We start from the raw sequence: 22,221 nt of genomic DNA, 5'->3' as shown, positions 1-22,221 counted from the left end.
CCCTTGTGCAGGAGCACATTCGTATAGTACAAAGCTGGCGGTGGCGGGGTTCCTATCCATAGATGAACGGATTTCTGCAGAAGTGATAAAGCAATCAATATTTCCTTAATCAGCAAAATATTGATAGATCAGACATACATGCAATGTTACATTTCCAATACTTATCATGCTTGCTGTGCAGTTGTATGACTGATAATGATTTGAAGGGGCAGTGACTACAGATCTGCAGGATGGCATATCGCTGGTTTAGTTATTCTCCGGTGAGCTGTGTGCAGCCTGCGATCTCCAGCAGAACACCTGGGACTGCCCGCCCCTCCCTGTGATGCCATGGCAGATCGGCTCCTCCCCTGTATGGGCCGGGTATGGCAGAGAAGGAAGTCGGAGCGCTGGAGGAGGTGCAGAGCCGGTGCGCTTAGACGGGGAGAGGAGAGCCGGCCGGAGATGAGCGGAGAGGAGCAGGGCAGGTGAGGAGCGGAGGAGAGGAGCTGGGCAGGTGAGGAGCTGGGGGGCAGTTGGGTAGGTGAGGAGCGGGGGGCAGTTGGGCAGGTGAGGAGGGGCTGCGCTCTGTGGTCGGGGGCAGCAAAGTTAGAGAACTCATTGTTTTCTTCTACAAGTCTGCAGAATGCAATCAGCATGTAATGGGTGAATCTGGGGGGTTATGTTGTGCTATCCTGTGTGTAAGTGACACCTGGGGTGTCCCAAAATGATGGCTGACCCCCATGACTACAAATCAGATTTTGCTTCAGATGCATCTGCTATAGGTGATGTTGTTAGAGATATGGCAATCATGCAGGGATAGCTGGCTGGATGAATAAACTAGAATGTTGTGAATGTTGGGTGCAAGAAAGTTATATGTAATTGTGGATGGGTCTTGATTAATGCCCCATTGGTGATACCCAATATGGTGAGTGATGGAAGTGACGTTTGGCTAGAAGAAAGTTATACTGTATTTGATTTAATTTCAGATTACTGCCCTATGAGTATTAAGGGCATGATACCCCACATGCCCCATAGATAATAATAAAGTAATACTTTGCATGCCATATTAGTAATATTGACGTGGTACCCAGTATGCCTCATTGGGTGTATCAGTGATATGATGCATAACGGTGGTGAATATTGGCTGGAAGAATGTCATACTCTATTATTATTATTTGAGATCCAGTTCCAGATTACTGCCCTGTAGGTATTAATGGCGTGATACCCAACACGCCCCATGGCCATTATTTAAGTAGTACTCTGCTTGCTGTATAGGTATTAATGGCGTGATACCCAGCATGCCACCCAGGCATTGGTGGTAATACCCAACATGATGAATAATGGTGAAAGTTGGCTGGCATATTGTATGTAATTGGAGGTAGATCCAAATTACTTCCCTAAAGAGAGTATACCCAACATACCCCTTAAGCATTAATAGGGTGATACCAAACTTGGCCCTATAGGCATTGGAGGGTGGTAGGTGATACCCAACATGATGATGAACAAAAAAAAAATGATGGCAGGAAAAAAGTTATATTCTATGTAATTAGGGATTTTCCAGATTTCTACCTTATGAGTATTTTGGGGTAAATACCCAATATACCCATAGGCATCAATAAAATAATACTCTGAATGTCCTATAGGTAGTAAGTGATACCCAGCTCGATAAGTATTAGGAGGGTGATGACATTTCCCAAACTAATGAATAATGGGGATGGAAGTTGGATGAAAGAAAGTTATGTTATTGGAGATTTCATAATAATGCCCTATAGGCATTGAGGGGTGATACCCAACATACTCCACAGGCATTAAGGGGTGGTCCCCAAAATACCCAATATGTATCAATAGGGTGATACCCAGCATGCCCCATAGATATTAAGATGGTGATACCAATTATGCCCCTAAGGACAATTGAAGGGTGATACCCTACATACTCCCTAGGCATTGAACGGGTGATACCCAGCAGCACTGAATATAGAATTTCAGTATAGGGGTAAAATAAAAGCTTGCCAGGAGTCTGTGTTTATCCCAAAGCCATCATATTGCAGGTTGTATGGTCACCTGTAGTCTTGTGTGTTTGTATAACCCTAAAGGAGATTGTACAGTAACATTGTAACATATTGTGAGCTTCAGGCTGGTGGATATTATATTGAGGATTGGCAGAGTGACATTGGACCAACCTAAGGTGCAGCACTGCTGCCTTTCCTTCTTGGCCCACCTGTGATCGCAACGCACACATATTGACCTTGTTTTCACTTTGCTTCATAGAAAAAAAATTATGCACTTCCACAGAGATCTTATGAGGGGGTGTCCATTCTGTGTGTGCGGAAATGAGCGCTGAATGCGATAGGTATTGTCACCATTCTGGGGGTGTATTGAATAGCCCAGCGATCATCAAAGGCCATGTGCAGACTGAGCACTCTACGAGGTCTATTATGAATATTTTCACCTAAGATTCGCCCATATTATAAATACATTTATCACCGGCTTCAAATGCATGAATCATGAAACGTTTCTAATTGAATGTAATGTGAAATGAAAAATATGGATAGAAGTTGGATGAAAATATTTTTATATATTTTAATAACAGTCCCCAATATGTCTCCTCTCATTGGCTGATGATGCTGTATTTATTATCAAGCTTCCTGGAACAAATTATACCGTTTTCTTTGTACTGATTATCATCTTCACTTTTTTGTTCTTTGGTTGTCCTGGCCATAACGCTGCTTTTATTAAATACTAAATGGTTTTGTAATTTTAGATAGCGGTCGTTGTCATTTTGGCATAGATAACAGTTAGAACCTCAGGTACTTTTCATCTGTGTCACCCCTGGAAAGTTTCCAGCTCACTTCCTGCCTTGGTGACACCTTAACAAACAAGTAAAGGAAGGTAGGTGACATTTCTGCAATGATGACACCTACAGAATTTTTCTTTCTTTTATTGATGTGTCCTCACTCTCATGCTGGCTTGTTAGCAGGTTGCATAATGCCAGCTACAATAACATGCAATAAACCATGACGTGTGCATTTATTTAAATATACATGCCTGTGTGTGACAGATGGGGAAGACACGATGCTTGTGACACAGCCCGAGGTATACTGCATGCTGCACTCCACTGATTTCTAAGGTGCTTGTTTTATGTGTCAGGAATGAGCGAGTAATCCTAATCTCTTCCCTCCCCCCTGGGAATCTCAAGGTAATAAGATAATATGGTAACTGTACATTCATGATCTGCGGCTGTCCACCCGGCTGTGGCTTCTCCTGTGTTCAGAGCTCATCACAGGCCACACGCCGTGGGGACACTTTGTGGGTTTTTCACAGTTTTGTGTCACTGGAAAGCTGCTGAAGTCTTGGTCAGCGGATGAAATTCAGAGTGGCATGAATCATCCGATTCTAAATCTTCTCTGAAATAATTTGACTCATTGATGGGGTGAAATCTGTTTAGTGATGAGAGTTTAATATTATTAAACAGGATTTATAAGAGGGGGTGCTGAGAAGTTCCTGGCTTTGCCCAGAAAGAAGAGAGCCCGAGTTATGAAATAACACATTTATTCAACATATTCCCCCCTGAGACTGATGCACTTGGTACAGCATAGTTGCAGCTTTTCTAGACGGTTCAAATAAAAGTCCTTTGGTTGGGCCTCAAACCAGCTCTCAGCAGCATCTTTACGTCAGGAATGTCCTCAAAATGTTGCCCCGTCAGGTTTTTCTTCAAGATAATGGTGCGAAGGGGCCAGGTCAGGTCAGTAGGGGGGATGGTAGACCAATTGGAAACCCAGGGTGTTCAATTTGGCAGCCACAATGTTGGACGTGTGCGCAGGTGCACTGTCCTGCAGAAACAGGATCCCTTTGGTCAACTTTCCATGGTGGTTGGTCCTAATTGCCTCCTTCAGCTGGTCCAAGAGGTTAGCATAATACTGTCCGGTGATACTAGAGCCCGCAGGTAGGTAGTCCACCAACAGAATACTGTCTTTGTCCCGGAAAACGAACGCCATGACATTTTCAGCCGATTTCTGGGTTCGGAACTTCTTCGGCCTCAGAGACCCGCTGTGGCGCCATTCCTTTGACTGTTCCTTGGTTTCAGGATCATTGACGTGGAGCCAGGTTTCATCCTCAATCACTAACCTAGCCAAAAAGTCCTGTGCAGCTTCAAAATGGGCCAAAGCGGCTTTGGATGCTTCAACTTGTTCCTTCTTCTGATCACTGTTCAAACATTTCGTCACCCACTTCGCTGAAAACTTGCACATGTCTAGGATAGTGGTGATAACAAACCCAACACGCTCCCGTGAGATGTCAAGTATCTGGGCTATTTTTTTTGCGGATATTCGCCGGTCCTTAATAATCAGCTCATGGACAGCATCGCAGGTTGCCGGGTCTGTTGAGGTTGGGGGCGCCCACTGCGGGACTCATCTTCAACGGTGAAATGCCCAGTCTTGAAACGGGATATCCAGGTTTTGACAGGAAGGACACTTCTCCCCCAGTGTTTGTGAATTCTCAGTGTGAATGTCTTTTGCTGACTTTCCCTGGAGAAACAACACAGGACAGGAGAGAACCCTGCCCCAAAGAGCTTACAATCTAGGTTTATACGTCGTCTTTGCTACATGAGCTGCTTTTTAGGGTAAGACTACATACAGATCATTGATAATTGTCACTGGAATGATCCACTCATCATTTTTAGCGATGGTAGGATTTAATGATCACCCATTCCATGGCACAGAAGGGGAGCAGAAAGTGTCTTCCTCTGCATAGGAAACAACAGAGGTCATTAGCTGATGGTCATTCCAGCAGGACAGATCAATGAGTGACACCGGGGGACAGCTGTACTCACACTACATTGTTGGCCAAGACAATGACAGTGAAAATCTATGCACGTAGCATTAAACTTAAAGGAGAGGAACAATACAAAACGTGAGCAGTCAGGGTCATTATTGCAGAAGGGACAGACAAGTTTGTTTTTTTGCAGAAGGAACATTATCTACCTAATATTCTCCACAATGCACACTGAGCTTTGCATGCACGGCTCTGTGTTCAGTCTTGGCACACCTTGGTGCCGGAATGAATGAACCCTGCACATGCGTGGGAATTATGCCATTCTGGTCTGGGTAGTGCGCTCGGCTAAAAGGGGCTGGGGAGAACATTGATGTGTAATATATATTTGTATTTTATTAGGTGCGGATTCCTGATGAGAACTTTCAGGCTTTATTGCCATCAGAGGCTCCATTGGAGAGATTTGTTGATTTCTGTCTGGTACAAAGGTTGTCCCTAGGGCAGACAATGCAGGAAATCTTTCTAACAGCCTGGCATGCAGAAGTAAAAATTCTTTCTGTAAATTGAAGGTGGGGATTTCTAGGACTTGGTAACCTTTTCATGGTTTGTTTATTTAGTGCGGATTTTTCATCACTTTTCTCTAACCAAGGTTTAGAGAGCAGTAAAACCAGTTTTCTAACCTTTCTCCATTCAGTCCAAAATGGAAAAAAAGAAGATAGGCATACGGGTCTTTTAATTTTGCACTGATAGACATGGAAATGGATCTGTGACCAGGCTTGCTGGTTATAACAGAGCTTTAAAAAAGTGCAGTCTCCTGGCAAAGAGGTGTCTCATTGCTGTATGGTCCCAGTGCTAAAGTCTGCTGGTTCGTATATACAAAGTTGATCCCTTTTCTATATTTACCATATCATGTCCATTGTCTGAGGCTGTTTACACGCAATGACTTCAAACAATGCAGTGTTTAGGTAACTGTCTATACAGCTGATCAGCATTCATAGGTTCTATAGTGGAACAACAAATACCATAAATCAGAAGTCAGGCACTGATTGTGCAGTGTTGGGATGGGAAATAAATGGTCTATGCGTAACATTTTTAACTGTTCAGCACAAAATCCTTTGCTGAGCCTTGTTGGCGATTATTTTGATGCAGAAATAAAATAAAATTTGTGAACCTGAATTTGTTTAATGACCTGACATGATGGTTATTAATCATTTCAAGTTCAGATTTCTTGATCACTTTCTTTCCAGTTTACCAGGGTGTAACTGTTTTTTTTCTGGGGAATTTTCTCCCACAGAATTAAAGAACACTGTTAGAAGAAAGAATAGAAGTTCTGCCTGAGTTATATTCCTTGTTTTAGCCGAAATCCTTTAATTGACTTTTTTTGGAAAGAAAATCTTTTTGTTGTTGCTGCATTTACAGATTTGTTTTCATGGTATGGACTCCAGAGCAGTCATTCTTATCCTGCATCACTATTTGATGACTCATGGGCCTAAAACAAGTATTTGCAATCAGGTGTCCTAACACTTTAGTGGGCCCATTACAATCTAAGGGCCCATTCGCCTCTGTTGCAGTAGGGCAAACAATCATTTGAATGGGCTGTCCTATAAGTAATTGGTCTTATTTCATTTTTGCAAGTGCAGTGCAATGGTGGTGTGTTTCAATGATGTGTGCAAGGCTAATAGGCATTCAGAACAAATGCCCAGCAGTGCCCAGCACCAGCATGTGTAAAATGTGTTGCTGGAATGCAAGAGTTAAACAGTTAAAACAGATAAAGGATTTAAAAAAATGCAATGGAATATACCTGTTCAGTACAAGGGCAAATACTTATTTACTTTATTCTCCCTACCCACAACCCAGTAGTTGGATGCATGAGGATTGGTGATGGCTCCATGGGGAATGAGAGATAAGGAAATATGTGGGATCCCATTGCTGAGTCAGTGACTTGGAACAAACATGTAAATCAGTTTTTTAACAGGTCACTTAAAGGGAAACTAACCTCTTGTTGGTGTCGGTGAGCTTACTTGGCAATTATGGGGCACACCTTACTTTTGTTAAGCACACTTCAGAAATGATGGATTCATAAACCCTTTACCGATGCTGCCAACTCGTGGGTCCAGAGTGATTCTCTTCTGCTATTGTATGGCGGCTGATTAGGTTAGATTGTCCCTGGCCTCTGGGTCTGTTTTCAGTGGTACCAGATATAAAGTAGGACATCACACTGCATGGTGCACATGCTGTGCAGTATAAACACAGATCAAAAAGCCATCGGGAGCCATTGAAAAGTTTTTTTTTGTTTTTTTTGGCCAAAAGTATTGCCAAAAACCTCTACCTCCTGGTGACCTTTTGTTTTTTGGGGTTCAGTTTTGTTTTATTTGAAACCTAATGTATTCCAGATTATAGATTTGCTGATGCTAGGCTCAGTTTCCATATTTTATCTTCTCCGATTCCTTTGAAAGCCCAACTGCCGCTCAAACTTTCCAAGTATCAGAAACCAAAGACAAGAAAAGAGAAAAGCTCTGCACACATTTATCATTGGAATCCTTACAAACATTTATTGGAAAGGCGTAAATGTTGTCTGTTGGTGAAATGTATCACAATGCTGACCACATAGAAAACTAGTTTTTGAAAAGATGTAAGATAAGTTATGTGTTGAACTAATGGAAAAACACCCAAGACGTTATCTCTTGTTAATGTCTCAAGAAGTAGAAGATACAACACTATGCGGATATACTTTGTAAGTTTTGCTGTGTGGCATGATCTGAATCACTCGACGGACACATTACCTTGTGAAAATCTTCACAGTTCATAGACGACCAATAAACTTCCTGTATTCTGTGCCCAGGTTTACAGGAAACGGGTGGTGAGGCAAGACTGTGCAAAGCTGTTGAAGGACCTGTTTGGTGTGCGAAATACCTGTTTCTGCAGATCTGTAACGTAAAGACTGTGACCATTAGAAATAAGCTGCAGGATTAGTTAGGTGCATAGATAATTTATATTTATTATCCTGAAAACTAAAGTCCTACTTGAAATATATTCTTGATTTCTTTTTTGTTTTATATATTATACATAGACCAATTGGGGAGATTTCCTCCCTCTCTGTGCTGAGCTATACAGATATATTGCTTGAAAACTGATTTCATTTGAAAATTAACTTTGCATTTGTTTAAATATATTCAATAAGTCTATCTTTGTGCTCTGTTTGTTACTAGAGTCCCTGTGTGCTTCAGTATATAGCATTATTCACATCTCACAAAGTATGAAGGCCAAGAGAACTTTCTGCAACACCACAAAGAAAAGATGCTCAGAATTAGTTAAATCCACTAGCACTATTTTAAAAATAAAAAGTATATTGGAAAAAAAGAAATGCAGTAGTTAAGTTGTTGGAATGCTTTTACATTAGAATGCTATTACATTATTATTATTATTATTATTATTGGAATGCTATTACATTAGAGGTCTATTCATTGGGTCAAAAAAGGGTTTGGTCAGGGCAGAGAACAGATGCCTCCAACAGTTAAAATGAGCCCTCTTGTTCTGCACCCCACCTACTCCTGCACAAATGGCATGCAAAATCAGTGCATAGGTCCAGACGCCGAATTGCTTCAACATGTCATAACCTGTGCCCGCTTCATCAAGGCACAATGTGCTCTGTGAATTACAACAGCCATTTCCTATCTTCATAGGTGGGCACAAGTTTTGCAGGACATGTGAGATCTATTTTAAGGAGCTTAACCAAGTTGTATTTATCCTTTTGATGACACATTATTCATTAGTACAATACATGCAGAATAAATGTAGAATCTTTGTGTACTCTGTGCTGACGTAAGCTTTACATGAAAAAAAAAAGCCATGATTGTCTTTGTATATAATAAATCAGGATTAGTCAACATCTGTGGAAAACTTTCATTAGAAGCCGTTCTTGTGGCCTTGCTTTTTTTTTAAGAGTTTTTTTTTTTTAGATATGCTAGTCCGATAAGCCTCTGATCATGTAAGCTTTGCAGCTATTGTTTATAGATCTGTTTAATTATTTTTATAATACTATTTATAAACTATATTATTCTACTTTATAGCTGACATTTTATCCATGTAACCAAATTCTTTGTCCCACGTGGCAGTACTTTGCCTTTTTGTGCTATCTGGCTGAATATTCAAAATCCTAGCCTGGTTTGGAAAGACTAGATACCTCCCAGTGCAATTCCACACCTCTCGAAGATGGACTATTTTGTATTTCCTAACGGGCCTTGCTATGACCTTTGGGGACATCTTGTTTTTGTTTTTTTTCCTCTTTGGCCTTAACAATTGCTTTATATCATGTATTAAGTATTATTACTCATGTACTGTTTACTTATCCTTGTATCGGTTTTTGATTGCTGTTTCTGTTGTTTTATTGATAATAATACAACAGTAAAATACATGTAAAAGAAAGACTAGATACCAGCATAGCATATCTTGTCAAGTAATATGTTGTAACTTTATTGATTAGACGTACATAAGTGGTAACTTTAAAAACAAACCTATCCAAGCTATTCAATCACTATGAAGTTGAGGTAAATTTTTGGTTTTCAATTAGAACTCTGCAGCTCTTTTTGTACTTAGATGATGAATTTTTGTGATCTGTTGTGATCTGCTTTTTTATTGCCGTTTTTCATGTTTGATTTAGGGTTTCATCAACTCACTAGTTTTAATGGTTGACAGTGGGCAGATCTTAAATACTGAACCGTGTCATGTAAGGCCTATTTTAGTTATGCGATAAAACACAGCAGTTTACTGTACAAAGAACCGGTCTCCCAACCTCTCCCATTCAACCTAATGGGAAAGCCCCAGAATGATGTTGTGCGCCAAGTTGTTGCTGGTTTGGGGCATAATTCCTGACTGCTTGGTTACATTGAGGAACAACCACAAGGCAATGCATACAATTGTGTTGAAGTGTTAAAGTGTCTAACCACATGGATTTAGATCACAAGTCTAAAGAATCCATATGAACTCCATACTGTGCTGTGCTTTCCGGTAAGTCCAGGGCAGGGAAAGAACTATAAGGAATTAGGTTTGAATGACGCTGGATAATGGGCGGGAGGTGAGAATGAAAGAGCAACTCCAGCTGTTATTTTTTGGGAAATTTTGGTGTATTTTGGCCAAGTACATGTACCTTAAAATTCACTTGTACCCAGGCAATTGCAAATTTTTACTTTATACTTACCAAAGTAAAAACAGCTGTAAACAAGTCATTACTAACCTCTGTAGCTGTGTATACCGTGATGTAATTCATCCTTAAAGATGACACCAAAGTTGGGTTTAAGACCTCAGGGGGCAATGATCAAATCTAACAAATAGAATAAGGTAATTCCAAACAAGAGCAGTAAGACAGAGTATGCAACAGATGTATTACAAGATTGCAACCTGAGTTATAAATGTATCACTCAGCTGCCCAAAACAGACCTGACAGAATGAAACCTGACCTTGACCGCTTTCTATTTGGGCTCGTGTTTAGAGCAGAATTTTATCTCTTCAGTGATAATACCTGGTCTAACCTTGTCACAGTTGGCTGCTCAGAATTCCAGGTGCCGGGATAGTATAATGAAAGAAACTCTGAGAGGCAGCCAGATTTGCATCTAATCGTGTTGCTAATTTTCATAACTGTCCTGTCTGGTGTTTGCTAAACGTAAATGGCTGGTAGGCTACCACATTTCTGCTGTCCTTAAAAAAAAAAAAGCTGAGATTTCAGTGCTTTTATTGTGAGATTTGAATATAAATTTCCATGCAGTATGGGACAGTGATCACATCTGTGGCACACCAAGGCAAGAGCAGTAAGATAGACTATGCAACAGATTTAATACAAGGTTACAGTTAGTCATAAATTCCTTCTTGTGCCCCTCCAGTTACATTGGCAATAAATTAAACCTGACCCTGACCACTTTTTAGCTATGTGTCTATGTAGAGAAAATCAGTTTCCTATTTATTAATAAATCTTTTCAACTCTTTTGCAGTTGACTGCCTAAAAATCAGACAGGCAGATCACAAATACACAGAACCTGTTAGAGACCTTGCTAGGTGAGAGGCAGCCTGATTTGCACCCAACCGTGTCACTAATTTGCTTGATAATCATCCCTCAGTGCCCCTAGCTGCAGAGGTGATTGTGGGTTTGTTGATTTTAATGAGAATATAAAACTTTTATTGTAAAAAGGTTCGCTATGGAGCACCTAAATACTAGAAAGTAGCTGGCCTTGGTTGTCTGTGGTGGTGGAAAAGGACATATGTTTCCTTGTGTGGTCTGTCATTGCCTTTCTAATATTGCCCAGTGAGTGATTTGCAGAGTTTTTTTTTTTCATAAATTAGATAATTTCCCACCCTAATTGGGGATTGAATGAAATTCCTGAATTTTTTATTTATTTGAAGTCCAACTTTGCTATCTAAAATCCACATTTTGTGAATTCCAACTTTTTACAGCCAGTGGGAGAAGTCTAAATTATATAGTTTTTGGGGTAAACTGTCACCAGAATTGCTAGGAAAGTCTGGGGGATCTGTGGGACTATTAAGGCAAAAAAAAAAATGTAAGCTTTAATTTCTGTTTGCATAGGTTCTGAATAATTTTAGGTGTACTTCAACTTAAAACTGTTTTGTGTTGAAGAAAACAATATGTTCCCTCTTTTAATTCTTCATGGTAACATGAAAAGATCTCTCTCAGTCCCAGTCCCACCATGATATCCAGGGATTTATTTCTAGATATAGTAGATATAGAGAAAGGTCAGACATGCATTAGAGCCTTGGCTGTCTCGGGAGGACTTGTAGTATCTCCACCCGGGTTACATACCTACAGTAAGGGATCAAACTAATTTCACCCAGAAGTGCAAATGTTTTGGGTTTTTATTATGTGAATCCACCCAAACAAAATGGGTAAATGACTTGCAATACAACAAATCCTTAGTACCATATTAGTTGTGTTGTGTCATTGAATACGGATTTGCTAAGTTCTATAGTTGGCTATTGCCTCACCTGCCCATATTTCTGTATGGAGCTCAGCCTGGAGCATGAACAGAGCAGCTGACCGTTCTGCAAATCTGGGAGTATTAGTTTCCATCCACCTCTTCCTCCTGGAAATGTGTGCAAAGAACTGAGTAAATAAAGCCATGCAATGTCGGTGACTTTTCTGCTGTATAAATATTTGATCACAATTTCGTTTTGTAAACTACTTGAAGCTGCATTTAGTAAACAGGCTTATGAAGTATGTGCATGTCTTCTGTTCAGTCTGGGTATAGCTGAAACACTGAGACCTTTACCAACGCTTAGCATAAACTCTGTATAAAGGGATGTAATTCTATCCATTGGGGAACTAAGCCAGCATGTGAAGGTGGGCCCCTTCATATAAGACCAGGGCCAAACCACAAAACCAGTGTTGTAAGTCAGAGCAGATGTAGCTGAGGGTGTTTTGCTATTCTCTTAGTAAACCGGCTTTGCATTTTGTGTGTTTCTTATCTCTCTCAACCCAAATATGAGAAAGAAGAAGGCATAGTATGCAGGCATAGGCGAAACCCCTGGCATGCCCAGAACAGAAGTAGTATGCAAAAATGATTGGTTTAACCCACAAGTGCTTTTTTCACCACTGCCTTCCTTTATTATGGTTTTTATTATTAACCATAAAGGGCAACCATTAAGATGTTGAGTGTAGTAGAACTCTTTTGGTAGCTAACGTCAACCTTCCACTATGTACACAACTTTCTGACTGCTCCCTTTGTAAGAGAATTACCCTTTGTTTAGGAAAGTGTGTGTCCATTTTTTTGTAGAACAGAAAAGGGTTAAAACCCCTTTCAGGTTATTTTTTTTTCGTGTCCACACCCCTTTGCCTCCTGGAAATTTCAGAGTGAATGGAATTTCATCCCATAGATTGATGATCCCCAAAATAGATTGGCAACTATTTTTCCTCACCTGTTGCTTTGATGACAGCTTAAAATATTGGGTTTACCTTTTCCCTACTTTTTCTTTATTGGTCCAACAATACATCAGACCAAAGACAAGGACACTTAGAGAGAAACAAGGGACCACGAGATCTGATTTCATAAGAAGAAGTTTCCTCCGAATGAGGGGCATTTGGGTATTTGTGTATCTGTACATGCAAAACTGTTCATGGACTGTTGGCCTGTACAATGTTCACTTACAGTGAATCTAAAGGCATTTTTTTGGTTTTTGTATGGACAGAGAAGCCCTCTATTTGTCATTGTGACCACTGTCACAGAGAAAGTGAGGGGAAGTCTGAAAGAGTTAAAAAGAAAGAGTTAAAGCAAAACTAAATTCTCTATCTCATCGTAGCTGACTTCTTCATCTGGTCATCAGGATCTAGGACCTAGGATAGTGATTGGCCAGGCTGGGAAGATATAACTCCGGAACATGCTCATGGGATTATTTCATTTCTGTAATCCAGGTATGCCCAGAATACACACTGAGCTGCACATAAATATTCTCATTTTGCATTCAGCAGAAGATTGGGAACAGGCAGGTAAGTTTGTTTTACTGGTGATAGAGTTGCATACTCACATATTCATGTTCTTAAAGCTTAGTTCCTCTACAAGGGGAGATTATCCAATCGGAACACCTGTTCTGGGGTCAGCTCTTAAAGATGGGGGTTCCATTACTTTCAGGAAGTACAAGGATTCTTCCCCAATAGTATTGAGATAACAAAAGTAAACTAGCAGGAGATTTCAAAACTTTTTGGCTGTACATAAACTTTGATAATAACTATAGTTTAAAGATTTTAGAAGGAAGGGAACCTCTCAGGGTTATATTTGAGCATTCTACCTCTCATTTGCACACTATAATAATCAGCACTTTAAAGGATATACTTGTAAGTTCTTCTTAAAGTGGGAAATGAGGAACAGTAGGTTTTCTGTGATCTGACTTTGTCCACATTGTGGTAGTGACATAACTTGTAGCAGTGTTCATGACCCAATGCCATGGCACATTTTACAAAAAAAGTACATGGTGTTCCTCTCTGGGTGCTCTGTACAGCTGAACTTTTAACTGGTGTTTTTCACTAACATAAAGTTACAATAGAAGGATACGGATAGCGAAGCAAAGCCACTTATTGTCAAATGTTTACAGCTAAATTGGGTTTGTTGGGTGTGGATTATTTGCCTAATTGCTTATATTAGCTCACAGAATGATCTGGCATGACTGCTTCTGGTAAGTATGAGCTTAAACAAAAAGTTTATAATGTATGAACAAAATCCGAACATTCTGAATACTCTGGTAGGGATAAGAAGTGATTAAGCAACACAAATGTTCTCCTCTAGAACAATTTATTTCATCCAATAAGCCTCTTGGATTTAAATACATTTTCAGCGTTGAAAAAGATTTTGTTCTTCCTTTTTTATTTTTAATCAAGTTGCAGTTAAAGTAGAACTGCAGACAAGGGACTATATACACAATAAATACATACACGCTTCTTTTCTTGTGAAAGTATATTTATGGTCAGCTATTCAAGTCATGCAGTTTGCATTAATCACAGAGAATTCCACTTTACAATGATGAGAAATGATGAGATGGAATGGTTTGTTTACATGTATGTGCTGCTGAATTGCATACAGCATGTTGTTTAACCTCCCAACCGCTAACCCCGTACTTTTTCGAGCAAAAATTTTTTGCAACGATCGATAACCCCGTACTTTTTCGCCTATATTAAAATCCCACTTACCTGGTCCCGCTGTGCTCATCCATCGTCGGGTCCGTGTTCCAGCGTCGTCCTCCAGCGTCGGGTGCCATCTCCTATACCAGCGGGACCGGTAAGATGCCGGCTGACATCTTGTGTTCCGCCTGCCGGCATCTTACCTGGTCCCGCTGATCGTCCCACGTTCTTCTCGTTCCAGCGCCGGGTAAACTCGGAGAAAAAAACGGCCGGCTTCTTGTGCGTGCGTGATGATGTCGGCGCGTGTGCGGGAAATTCAAATTGAAACTCATTCATTCATTTTGTATTGGATTGGATACAGGAGTTTGTATTCAATCTAATACAAAATGAATGAATGAGTTTCAGTTAAAAATAAATACCAAGTATGTATTTTGAATTGGATTGGATACAGGAGTTTGTATTCAATCCAATACATAATGAGAGTTTGAATTTTGTTCTCATTTTGTATTGGATTGAATACAAAGTCCTGTATCCAATCCAATACAAAATAATAGAAAATATATTTATGTGGTTTTGTCTATAGGTATGTGACGTTGGACGGTTGGACACTAGGGAGGTGTTTTAGAAAAATTTATTACTATACACTATACCGAATTATCGCATTTTCAGTATTTTTCATTTATTTATGTATTCTTGTTTAAGCTGAATTTTGTGTTTTTCCTTAAATTTTATTAAAAGTATTTTTTTTTTTTACATGATTGTGTGTTTCAAACATTTTTTTATATTCATTATATCTACTAGACCCCTATTCGGACATATTTCTGTAAGTTACAGGTCTACAATTTAAAAAAAAAAATTTCATGAAAACCTGTAACGCTTTTGGTACAGAAATCTAGACCTCAGTGTAACGCTCAGGTGGTTAATACAGTGCATTCATTCATTTATTTATATTGGTACTCCAATGCACCTTCAAAGTGCTTTGTTCTGCACCACAGCGTTCCTAAAAATAGTGCTCGTCCAATTTTTCAATCCTTTCAACACGTAAGGTAGCCAATTCGAGCATCAAATATTTATATGTGAATGGGCCCCATGTCTCTTTCTTACCAGGGCATTGTGGTAGCAGGTTCATGCAATGTGTAGCAATAAATATTTAACCTCCCCTTAGGCTCTGTCCTAGTCACTGGAAATTGACTCGAGCCTGTTACCACTTAAAGCTGTGCACTGCGCTTTCCAAAAAATTAACAATGTCAAGCATTCAGGAACCCATTGATCTAAATGGACAGCCTAATGCAACACATCACAGAGAAATGTAGTACATGATGTATTTTTGAAAGCACAGTGCACAGTAACACCATTAGGAATGAATAACACCAATGCAGCACAGTGCACTACCATGCACTGTGCTGCATTGGTGTACCATTCATTCCTAATGGCTCAGCAAACACACCTGACACAATATAGGAGAACAATGTACTACAATATTCTATATTTATAAAACAGGGAATAAGAGATTTCCTCAAACAAAACCTTGTAGGAATCTTTCAGGCCCATGTGTTTTATTGGCAGTAATTGATTCCCACCAGGGAATGTTTGATTCGTTGTTATATAAATAGAGCCCCGTGTGCTATTGGGCACTGCACTAATCAGATATTAATAAAGCTAGAGACAGCCTGGCCACTAAAATTTGCTTGGTAATGGTTTCCATTTTGAATGTTCTTGCACAAAATAGGTTATATAGGGGGTACATGGGTTCACTGGGCTGTGATAACACCCCATCCCTTTGGAAGATCGGCTCTGTTTGGCCATGTCATGTCTGGTGCAGGTAATGTTGAGCACTATGGAACGGGTTTTCTATATTGTACCCCCAACCCCAGGCAGTTTATTTTCCAGGGGAAGGGGACGGAGACAATACCATGATTTACTGTGCACTGCACTTTTAAAAACGCATTATTTTCTATACTTCTGTGAGTCGTGGTGCGTTGGTCTTCCCATTCAGTTTAATTCTGCTGAACTCAATCTTTGATAATGTGCGTGTTTTAGAAAATGCAGCGCACAGCCAAAGTGGTAACCAGCCTAAGTCATTGTTTCAATGCATTTATATGTATTTATGTATTTATCAGTTTGCCTTCCATTTTCTTTTAAGATTACTGAAGCTTCTGTGATCAGCTGATTTTAGTATTTCCTAGTATATATAGGATGGAGCTTTAGTTGTGATCAGTCACATTTATCTAATATATACAGTGGACTTACATGATTAACAGATTGATTTTTGCTTGAACTTAGTACTTTCTTTTATCCTTTGTACTGTTTGCAAACTTTATTCTTGCAGCGTTATTGCTGCTTCTATACTGTTATCTGCTACAACTGTACATGGGCCTGCTCATTATTGCACATATTTCACATACATATTATAACTTCTGTTGTAAATAATCTACTCAAGATCAGTGCACAATCATAACGTATACATAAAATAAAACTAAAGGTTACCTTAACATTATACTTTTCAGGCTTTTTTCTTTTACATTGTACCTGGTAAGACTTTTTTTACTTTATTTAAGTTCAAGGTTGCATGCAGCAGATAAAGAGCTTGTGATGATCGATGGCACAGATTTTGGGTCTTCCATGTTCTTTCAAATAAAAAGATCAGCCGCAACTTCAATGCATATAGATGCACACTTGCAGATATGATGTGAATCAGATGCAGGATTACAGCGCAGAGGGTATCCATTGTGCACAGCCTGTGGCTCTAAAGGTTGCTTAACTGTGTTTTAAATAAAAGTTTAAAGGTGTCAAACATAACTTATATTGAAATTCCTAATACAGTTTTCTAAAATTATATTGAATTTAGGATCATTATTTTAGTGAGCAGTTTTTTCACACTGGTGAAACTCCTTCCTGCGTTTCCCCGATCACACATATCTCAAAGCCTAATTTTAAACTTGTACTTTTTTCATTCATTGTTCATTTTCAGATTCTGGAATTCCCTTGTTGTGGAAATTCTTGATATAATTAGAGAAAATAGGGGTCAGATTGGAATATTTTACCAGAATCTGGCCAGAGCTGATGTCAGTGTTGAACAGTTTCCTCCACATCCGTCCTTATTCTTGGAACACAATAGGAATCCCCCTTTAGAAAGAAATTCTGCAATTCGTTTTCCTGGCATCTTTGTGACAACATCTCACCTTTAGCACAAACCTGACATCTATGTTTATATTATTTCAGGAAAAGGGGAAATGTGTATTTATGGTGTTGTAGATGTGTTCCTTTTGGCTGGGGTGTGAAATCCTAACTAGATGCAGTTAGTTTACTCAACGCTGACACACTGCCATTGGATATTTTGTGACCAAAACTTCCTACGTTCTCTTTAATCACATTATAATCACATTATCTTGCCAAGCCATTCATGCGTGCTTGTTATCTTTTTTATGCATTGAACAAGCTATATGATTATTTTTCTTATTAACTAGTATTAATATAGCACCAACGTATTATACAACACTTTACATAGTGTTCATAGTCCATAGTCCATTAGTCCATAGCCATAGTCACTAGCTGTCCCACAAAGGGGCTCACAATCTATTTCCCTACCATAGGGATATGAAATAACCACAATCAAAGGTCAACCTGGGGGGAAGCTAACCTAACTGCATGTCTTTGGAATGTAAGAGGAAACCCACGCAAACACGGAGACAACATGCAAACTCCAAGTAGATAGTGTCCTGGCCGAGATTGGGACCTGGGATCTAGTGCTGCGAAGACCAGAGTACTGTCCACATCTGCTCTTTTGCACAACAAAACTTCTGTTCCGATTATTCCTCCAATAAGACTCATTGGAGATCAGTGGTGTTTGTTTCAATATCCCAGACTGCTTTTTTCGTTGTGATTAACACCTATCAAAAGTGGCAACCAGCAGCTGAAATCCAAGTCTATGGTCTGCACTGCCACTTATAAAAGTGATGATGGTGGCAAGTTACTTTATTAAAGCAAATTAAGCTTTTGATTGCCAATTTGGGGTAACTATGGTTTGGGGATCAAAGCACTGATTGCTACCGTATAAAACCATACATTTTTATAAAAGTGGTGAACAAAGAAATAGAGATCTGTTATGTTATCTCTTCTTCCTTATTATTAGAACCCCTATATGTTTTAAAACTGAGCTCGGAGCAAATATAAAAGACACAAATTTATGCTTGTAAGGCCAAGGTCAATGCTTTGCCTTTCATTAATACATCACAAAAATAAAAGCAGTGTAAATAACTGAATTCAACCTGGTAATAGCATTCAGTTTCCAAAGGGAAAAAAGCAGCACAAGGAACCAATCACTTGTGCTGCAGGTCCCATGCACTAAACAAAAAATATACTGGCAGTAGAAGTAAATGACAGTTAGATGAACTTCAGCTGCTACTTCTTTCACCATCCAGTCCAGGCCTTGGGGAAGACAAGGTCGTAATTGTAATTTTACTGCATTTGGGAAAATCAGATCCTTTACACTGACAGCTGTGCAAATGTCATGGACAGAAATACAAATCCTTTACCAGAGAAAATAGCTCCTATCTGTATTTTATCTGTGTATTTAGCTGTTTGCCTGGAGCTCAGCTTTAGGCTGCCTGTATAGTGATGGCAGTGTGTTCTTTCTGGCAATAAGGATTTTATACATATGGCTGGTTTCCAATAAGACAGCTTGAAGATATTGGACTCCACTCATTAAAGCATAATGCATGTGGTTTTGGTATTACTATTCAAATTTTAAATATACAAAAATATATATAATTTATTTCCTAAAGACATTTTACTCCTCCTTCAGAATGCTTGCAGGCAAAAATGAAATGAATTCTCTAGAATTAAATGCTGTTATTGAAACGTATGGAGCTATATGTTGATTTGGCTCAGTGGCTAGCACTCTGACCTTTGCAGCGCTGGATTGCAGGTTCTAAGCTCGGCTGGGACACTCTCTGCATGGAATTTGCAGGATCTCCCTGGGTTTGCATGGGTTACCTCTGCGTACTCTGGTTTTCTCCCTACATCCCAAAAAACATGCGGAGAGGTTAATTGTGTTGACTGTGTTAATGACATATGACTATCGTAGGGACATTAGATTGTGAGACCCTTTGCGGGACAGCTAGTGACATTACTATGGAATTTGTAAAGTGCTGTGTTATATATTGGTGCTATATAAATACTGGATAATAATGTGAATGTAATGACTGATTTTTAGCCTGTAGTTTAACCTTATATAACTCATTATTGTTGGTGATTCCAGTAATTTCGTTTTACTCCTCCAGAAAAAAAATCTAATAAGTTGCCAGAATGCCATTTACAAGAATGATTTGAGGTTGGTGCCAAGTTCTGTTTTCAGTTTATTTCCACATTTACTCATGAAGAATTCAGTCAGATTATATGAAACATTAATCTCCGTATGGCAAGTTTACCAACTGTTTCTAATTTATCATGGACTAATTCTGGACGCCTTTATTACAGGCTGGGGGCAAACTCGGCGGCACACTCTGTGGGGCAGTTATGAGCCTGGTAAACTGTGAATATGGTCATATCCTGCAGTTTGTTTTACTTCATATGCTGGGGCCCCACACTAAAAGTACACAGAAAAAAAGCCCATATTCTGATGTAATTATAGGAAGCTATTTTGCAGTGCTGTTATTCTGAACTGTATCCAGCAGGCATTGGGGTGCAAAACTAGTTACAGTATTCAATATTTTTAGTACCCCCACAATTAGGTATTATTGCTATCTTATTACTGATTCATTTAATTTCAGTAGTGGTATTTTTAATGTTTTATTCTTTTCAAGGTTAATTTATTCACCCTGATATCTGAGCAATACTATCCCTACCCCAAGATATCTGGGTCACTTGTTTAATTACATTTACTCCCAGTGGCAGAATCTTGGGTCCCTGTGTTATCTGAGCACCCCATGCAGGGGCTACTTGTTGAATAATTTATCTTTAAGTTGCAGGGGGTCCTGTATTCTAAATAGTATTGGTTCACTTGAGAGCCTTTTCTATATCAGGAGGCTTCTTGATTGGGGCATCTATAAGCTAGGGAAAGAACATATCCTCAGGCAGCAGATCCTGGAGCAACCTTTCTCTCCCTTTAACATGGTAGAACGCCTAAAAATAACTTTTTGGTTCTAAGAGACCCCCACTAGAATGGGGGTCTCTTAGAACAGTACATAAGTTTGCTGTTCATTGGGAAGAATACCCCTTAAATTGCTTGTCCTTGGGAAGAATATCACCAATCAATATTGGTGTCAGTTAAACTGACCTGAGAGGCACACATTGCTCAAGGAACCTCTAGCAATCTCTGATGGAAGCCTAAGGTTCACAGAATTCTGGTTGAGAAATACTACATTAGATTGTAGACACAGTGTGGTCACCACACGTGGTGCCAGACATGTTGTATTAGGCTTGATATTCACAAACCTGTACATTATACACTTGGACTCATTGGTGCATTACGGTAGAAAACAGCTGAAATGAACCATGAGCACATTCAAACAAACATTTGACATCACGTCAAAACTTATATCCTAAACCGTACCTAAACCTAAAACTGAATTTTCACTTTACATGAGGGTAGACAACGCTTTTATGTTAAGTAATTTAAAATAATACTACTAATAATAAAAAATTCGGTGTTTGTTTTTTTTTTTTTTTTAAGTACAAAACTCCAGGAGGCTCTTGGGTTCTCCTTCTGCGCATGCCCGAGCATGGGCATTCGCAGAAGCAGCCCTTTCGTCAAAAGGGGAAAAAAAGCTGATCTCATGCATGTGCAGTGAGGTTGGCAAGTTCTTTTACCCAACTACAACATCCGATGTCGCGCCTGGGTCCGGTGACATAGTAATAAGAACCCGGAAGAAGAGGAGAAGATGGCAGCAGCCTGGAGCGCCATCCCGAAGACGGATACCGGGACGACACTGGAGCTGATGAAAGAGACCTCTGGACCGATCGACTGTGCTGCGGGATTGAAGGTAAGTATACATTTTACCAGTTAGAAAGTGAAAGGCACAGCATGTTAAATGTTTTTTGTGTTGAGTAAGTGATAGCTAGTATCTATTTACATTTTTTTTCTTTGTTTTACCCTGTTACAGATTTTCATTTACTTCCTGTCTGCTGAGATCACATGTAGCAAGACCTAAAAATCTCTCAAAGAGAACAACCAGTCATATGAGATCTGCCAGCTAGTTTTCTGCATTGTTGGCACCCATAGATATCTTAATGATCTAGTCTTCTCCATTATCGGCACCCATAGCCATCTAAATATTTGATTTTTATATCATTTTGATTAGGTGTACTTGTAATTTTGCAGTCTTTTTCTAGTTTGTTTGAATATACCTTCACAAGTTAGCCTATTGTTACTGTAATAAAGCTCTAAACCTTAATGTGTTAAATACTTTTTTGTACTGCATTCTGGGTGGCTGGCAAAACTTGTACCAGACATATCCTGGGGCCAGTATGCGGAGTTCTTCAGGCTTAGGAGACCTAAATCAGGGAACTGGAAATGTCATCCAACTCTGCTTTGTTCTGTGTGGGCTACATTGCAGATCACAGAATACAATCCCCACCCAGACCTGCTTATGCTGAGATGAGTTGCCTGCCAGACTGGCGGGAAGAATGTAAATGGCTGGAGCTGTTACCACTCTTGGATGTTTCACATAGCATCTGAAAAATCTTTTGGCAATGCTACTACAATTAAACATTTTTAAAAGATAGATGATTTTGCAAAAACAAAAGCATTCATCTCAATATTACCCTGTTTAAAGTGTAGCTAAATGGGTTAATTTGCAGAAGTACTGTCTAAGAAAAACATGCATGGAGGAAAAAACATGCGTGGCATGGAGGAAGCGCTG

General features: G+C 39.5%; 1 protein-coding gene across 1 annotated transcript in view; it reads left to right on the top strand.

Annotated features, from left to right (window-relative positions):
- Positions 1 to 366: 366 nt before the first annotated feature.
- MCTP2 (multiple C2 and transmembrane domain containing 2) overlaps positions 367 to 22,221 on the top strand; it is a gene marked incomplete in the record, with an annotated part of 128,402 nt that continues 106,547 nt past the window's right edge. Inside the window, 1 exon segment of the mRNA XM_072402684.1 lies at positions 367 to 464.

This window comes from Pyxicephalus adspersus, chromosome 2, assembly GCF_032062135.1.
Source record: "Pyxicephalus adspersus chromosome 2, UCB_Pads_2.0, whole genome shotgun sequence".
Taxonomy (NCBI): domain Eukaryota; kingdom Metazoa; phylum Chordata; class Amphibia; order Anura; family Pyxicephalidae; genus Pyxicephalus; species Pyxicephalus adspersus.
This window is presented reverse-complemented; position numbering and strand designations above follow the sequence as displayed.